The following is a 6,914-nucleotide window of genomic DNA, read 5'->3' as shown; positions in this document are numbered from 1 at the left end:
CATGTAATATTTGTGCAAACTAGCTAAAACACAAACCTTCTTCCCAGTTTTTAGGGATTCAAGGTATTTTTTTGGTGGTGGTGGTGTTTGGGGTTTTTTTGGCGGGGAGGCGGTATGTGTTTTGCCAATAATTTGAATGAAAAATAAATATAATTACATTGTCAGCAGTTTGACTCTGGGGATAGTAATGAGTCATCAGTAAGAGGCCCCAAGAATTTTAAGACAGCTCTGGCTTTGTATGCTTGAGAACCAACCTTTGGATGAAGTAGGTTAATGGTCAGAGTGAGTATTTGAAGATTTGTCTTTTGGGAAAGGAATTAGGCATTTTCTACTTGAACCTCAGCAAGCAGTGAGTAGAAGGTGTAAATAAGCAGTTTGGGATAGGAAGAGCTTTCCAATAATTAGAAATGTATAAGGGTAGAATGGGGAGGTTTGGGGAGGCATTGAGTTCTTCCTAGGGGATATGATGGAGCCAGCCTATGCTTGATTGAGAGAGTTTCTCGTTAATTGTTCAGTGAGAACATTTGTACCTTGGAAATCAGCAAATGTTACAAATCAATCAATCAATATTTATTCAGTGTCTACTATGTAGCAGGCACTGTACTAAGTGCTAAGGACACAAAAAAGAAGCAAAGGATAGTCCCTGCCTTCAAGGATCTTACAATCTAATGAAGGAGACATGTTGAGCAAATATGTAGAAAGCAAGTAGTATAAGTAGGAAATGATTAACAGAAGGAAGGCATTTAACAGAGGGAAGAGGGGTTATGGAAGGCTTCCAACAAAAGATGGGATTTTAGTTGGGTCCTAAAGACAGAGCTGAAGAGGGAAAGTATTCTGGGCATAGGGGAAAGCCAAAGACAATGCCAAGAGCTGAGAGATGAAGTCATTTATTCATCATAGATTAGCAAAAAGACCAGATCAAAAAGAATATGTGTTAGGGAGTAAATGTAAGAAGACTGGAAAAAGTAGGAGTGGGCTAGATTATGAGGGACTTTGAATGCCAAACAGCATTTTGTATTTGCTCCTGAAGGCAATGGGAAGCCACTGGAATTTACTGAGTAGGAGGATTACAGGATCACACTTGCATTTTAGAAAATCACTTTAGTGGATAAATTGAGGATATATTAGAGTGGAGAGAGATTTGAGACAGGCAGACCCACCAGTAGGCAATTGTATTAATCCAGATGTGAGGTGATGAGGGCAATGTAAAGTAAGGAGGAGGAGGAAGAGAAGGAGGAGGGTGGTACTTTTTTTTTTTTTTTTGGTGAGGCAATTGGGGTTAAGTGACTTGCCTAGGGTCACACAGCTAGTAAGTGTTAAGTGTCTGAGGCCGAATTTGAACTCAGGTCCTCCTAACTCCAGGGCCAGTGCTCTATCCACTGTGCCAGCTAGCTGCCCCGATGGTATTTATTTTGCTGGGCTATTGTGAAGAAAATTCTTTGTCAGGTATAAGGTACTATATAAATGTTAGCTATTATTGTTATTGCAATAATCAACCTCATGGGTGTTTTGTAAGCAAGTCTCCCTTTAAAGTACTATATAAATGTAGTTTACTATTAAAAAAGAATTATAAGTATCTTCCCATGTAGGGAAAAGCCTGTGTGCCCTGATCAGATAGGGATCAACTTCCCTGAATGAGGATGACTTCCTTTTCAACTCTACAAAAGAACAAACTTTTCTGTCTGTCTGTCCAGGCAGAAAAACTAGTCATCCTATTAGTTTTAACAAAGATAACTATCATAGAAAGACAAAGATTCTACCTTTTATAGGAGGCTTTTCCTGCATGTCCCGTCTGTTATTGTTCCATTTGAGTAGTTAATAAGATATTGTCTTGTCCATTAGAATGTGAGTTTTTTGAGAAACTGTTTTTTCCTTTCTTTTCCATGGGGGGGGGGAGAATTTTGTTTGTTTGTTTCTTTTCTTTAATTTTTCTTTCCTTTTCCCCAACACTTAACATAGTGCCTGACATATACTAAGTCCTTAAAATGCTTGTCAACTGACTAAAGATGAAGACTATTACAAATGAGCCTATAACTGCCTGAGTGTCAATTCCCATAAGAAAGGTCAGTGGTCAGTAGCCAGGTTAGAGAACCTGAAAACAGGAAATCCACAAGAATCAAAAGGGTTAGCATAATTAAATGCTTGGGAAACAGATCTGAAGTATTAGCACTAAGGAGATCTTAATTCTGAAGCTCCACCAAGAAGAGACCAGTCCTAGGGTGTGGTCTTCCTAGGACTTGTAGAGCAACATGTGGTTGTATCTTCCCAGTCAAAGTGTGTGGGGAAAAAATTTAAGGCAGACCTTGGCAGAGATGAACCTTCAATGAATTAGCTTCAATTAAAAGTGGCATCAGGCAGCTAGGTGGCACAGTGGATAAAGTACCGGCCCTGGATTCAGTAGGACCTGAGTTCAAATCCAGTCTCAGACACTTGACACTAGCCGTGTGACCGTAGGCAAGTCACTTAACCCTCATTGCCCGCCCCCCCCCCAAAAAAAGTGGCATCAACTACACATATACTTAGTTTAATCATTGCACTACATTAATTCAAGAAAACTTCATTAAGCACTGGGAATGGATTCTTCTTATACTTTCACTTGTTAAAATCCTTCCTTTCCTTCAGAGCTCAATTTGGGTGCCAACTTCTCAAAGAAACCTTTCTTAGATATAACTCCTCCCTCCACAAATCACTTGTATCATTCTCTCTGACTTTTCTTGTGTAGAATGCTCTAGAGCCCACGATTGGCACCACCTCTTTAGGGTTGAGTTTAAAAGCTGTAAGTGCAGAGAACGAGCTCCCAGGTTGAATCAGTGATACATGTCCTCATCGCTCAAATTCCCTCTGTTGACATATTCTGTGTCCAGTGTAATGGGAATTTTTTATTTTTTTATTTCCTTTTATTCCTCCTGCAAGTTTGATTAACTGAAAGCCTGTTTTCTGTTCATATTAACCTCACCTGACCAAAACCTGATTTGTGAAATAATAATGTCAAGAGAAGGTCAGAGTTCTTTCTCTTGAGAGGTTGTTGAATTGACAAAAACCTGTTCTAGGGGATATGAAATTTACTTAAAGCCTTATACACAATGTCAGAGGAAGAATCTCAACTGTCCCTAACTCCTTGATGATATATGTAAGTCTTCCCCCACCCCATTAGCCTTTTTGTGAACTGTCTAAATGTAATCTGTAACCTAAGTTAGTTTACCTATATATTTTGTTTGATGAGGTTTTTTTTTTTATAACTTTGAAATAGATAGCATTTATTTAGTGCTTTTTTGTGTGAGGCAATTGGGGTTAAGTGACTTGCCCAGGGTCACACAGCTAGTAAGTATCAAGAGTCTGAGGTCGGATTTGAACTCAGGTCCTTCTAACTCCAGGACCGGTGCTTTATCCACTGCACCACCTAGCTGCCCGAGGTTTGTTTCTTTACCGGATACATGAAATTATGACTTTGTTTAACTAAACTTGTTCAACTTTTCTGACATTGAAAGAAGTATTCTAATATCGATCTACCATTTCTTTAACTTCTATGGACTAAGAGGAATGTATAAGACTATGATATGTCAATAAGTTATTTCTCTGCCACTCTGACATAATTTTGCCTATAAGAAGCCTGATTAGAATACTAATGATTCTTAGTTTTTTTCCTGAGGCCTCAACCCATGCTTGAGCATAATCATAAAACCTCAGTTTTTACCTCTATAATTTCTGTGTTGTGAAAAAATATGTTTCGGCAGCAGTTACCCACATGAACTATGAGAGGAGATATTTCTCCCGTAACACCAGGTTCCAGAGTAGAACAGCAGCCAACCATGAACCCACACAAGCTCAAAGGAAGCCTAGACAGACACATTATAGAAGCTGCCAATAGGACCTCCCAAAGAGTTGGCCTTACAAAACTATGGAAACCCTTTAGAGCTCTCCTGATTCTTATCCAGTCATTTACTTACACTATTTACTAACATGTGATCTACAAGCCCTGTGATCCTACTCTCTCCTTTACCCCAACATATCAATAATCAATCAGGCAATCAATCAACAAATACTTATTAAGCACCTATTATGTGCCAGGATCAGGTGCTAGAGATAGAAAGATAAAAATGAAAGGGTTCCAACCCTTAAGGAATTTTCCTTCTATCAAAGTGCTATAGTGCAAAGAGTACTAGCTTTGGAGTCAGAAGACCTAGATTCAAATCCTAATTCACTACTTATTACATGTGTGACTTTGAACAGGTCACTTTACCTCTCTTACCCTCAGGTTCCCTGTCTGTAATAATAATAGCTAATATTTATATAGCACTTTAAATTTTACAAAGTACTTTACCCATATTATCTCATTTGATCCTCAAAACAATTCTGAGAGTTAGGTAGTATTGTTATCCCATTTTATAGATAAAAATGAGAAAGACAGAAGTGACTTCACTGAGGTCACACAGCCAGTAAGTATATGAGGGAGAAATAAACTCAGGACTTTCTCCTCTACTACCCACCTACCTCAATGAGGGGATTGGACTCAATGGCCTCTAAGGTCCTTTTTGGCAATTTATGATCCCATAATCCTACATATACATACATACATACATATTGGTATATGCAACTACTCCCCATGACAGCTATCACAACACTCATTTCAGAAACTCCCAATACAATAGAACTCTATCCCACCACTCAAGGCCCTACAGAGATTCCCAGCTCAGCACTCCATTTGATCACTGTCTTGTCCCCAGGGTAGGAAGAAAAAAGGCTGTCTAAGATTTCATCCTGAAGCAAACTCCACAGCTAGACTCTAAAAGACCAAGCCTAGGGGGCAGCTAGGTGGCACAAAGGATAGAACACCAACCCTGGATTCAGGAGGACCTGAGGTCAAATGTGGCCTCAGACACTTGACACTTACTAGCTGTGTGACCCTGGGCAAGTCACTTAACCCTCACTGCCTCACCAAAAAAAACAAACAAACAAAAATACCAAACCTGCAGAGACCCCGTCTCCAGTAGCCCCTCACCTATGTAAAACAAATGCAAGGTAAATTGGGTCAGAGGAGGGAAGACTCCAGCAGCTGGGTGAATCTGCTGCATAGATAAGACAACTGAATCTCCTGAGAGGGAAGTGACTTTTACATGATCACAGAGCTTAGTGGCAGAGCTGAAACTATAGCTTTGTTCTCTCAGAACCCAAGCCTATGCTCTCATAATTGTACTACTCCATCTTAACTTTGGTGATCCAATCTATCCCAGAATTCTGCCAATCCTTCTTCTCTAAAAACTCTCTTATATGCCTTTCCTTTTCAATTTTCACTAGCATAGCTGTAGTCCAAGCTGTAACCTACTTGAACATGAACTTGCAAAAACACTCATTCTAAGTTCACTAGCATCATATTGTGTATATGTATGTTTGTATTATACACACACACAATATATATCACATATATACATCATATATGTGTATTTACATGTATGTGTGTTTATAGGTATGTTTGTGTGTATATGATACAAGAGTATTTATGCATGTGTACATAAATGTGTGTACATGTACATGTGTCTATGCATATATGTATGTGTTTTCATTAGTTTATGTTCACATATTATATATACATATACACATTGCATTAGATATAACATATAGATACACATACATGCATATATGATATAGTGCATACATATATATTACTCATGTCATGTTCAAAGCCTCTTGCATATAATAGTTACTCAATAAATATTAGTTGAATGAATAACCTATTTCTCTAAACTTATAGAGGTTCTCACTTAACTTATGACTAACCACAAAACCATATATGTATTATAAGATTTCTAACTGTTAATTTTCACTATTTCCCAGCTCATTTTTTGCATTCCAGCCAAGGAAATCTATTAACTATTCCACCATCAAATCTTGCCCAGTTCTGCATTCTTGGGTCAGAAGACTCCATTGGGCATTCAAACATTTACCCATTGAACTGGCTTGTCAGCCATGTGACATTTTCAAAACGGATAAATTCAATTTCTTCATTTAGATTCTTGCTAAATCATGCCAACCTTAAGATGCCACCCAAAAGCTGGCACTGAATCATTGCTTAACTGTGCTTAGGGTACGAAACTCTGTTCAGCTGTGAACATATATATGATTCCAAGCTTGATGACAAGGAACAAAAAGCTGTAGTGAAGACTGAAAGCTATCTGTTGCAAGAAGAACAGAGAGCCAAGGATATTGAGAGGAAAAAGGATTCACTCTGGAATCAGGTGTCTTGGGTTCAAATTCTGATTCTGACATTTATTGAGCAAGTTACATCACCTCTCTAAACCTCAATTTTCTCCTTGGTTTAAAAAAAAAAACTTACTTGTGTTAAAATTGAATCTTGGGGGGCAGCTAGGTGGCGCAGTGGATAAAGCACCGGCTATGGAGTCAGGAGTACCTGAGTTCAAATCCGGCCTCAGACACTTAACACTTACTAGCTGTGTGACCCTGGGCAAGTCACTTAACCCCAATTGCCTCACTAAAAAAAAAAAAAATTGAATCTTGGGGGCAGCTAGGTGGTGCAGTGGATAAAGCACCAGCCCTGGATTCAGGAGTACCTGAGTTCAAATCCGGCCTCAGACACTTGACACTTACTAGCTGTGTGACCTTGGGCAAGTCACTTAACCCCCCATTGCCCCGCCAAAAAAAAAAAAATGAATCTTGTTCTGGTTCCCCTGTCTACCTTCCCCCTCCCCATTTCTAGGCAGAATAGTAAGTTAGTTTATAAGTAGCCATTATAAAGAGGCAATAATAGCAAAAAATAAACTGGAAGTCATATAAAAACTGTATCAAAGATCAAAGGAGCATAATTTATCAATTGGATCATGTATTAACCAAAATTCAAATCCTAATAATATGTGATGGATCAGCAGGAGCCATCTAGATGCTGCTGTCAGGTCTTTTGG

Source organism: Dromiciops gliroides, chromosome 6, assembly GCF_019393635.1.
Source record: "Dromiciops gliroides isolate mDroGli1 chromosome 6, mDroGli1.pri, whole genome shotgun sequence".
Classification (NCBI taxonomy): domain Eukaryota; kingdom Metazoa; phylum Chordata; class Mammalia; order Microbiotheria; family Microbiotheriidae; genus Dromiciops; species Dromiciops gliroides.
The sequence above is the reverse complement of the archived record's forward strand: the minus strand, read 5'-3'. Positions refer to the sequence as shown.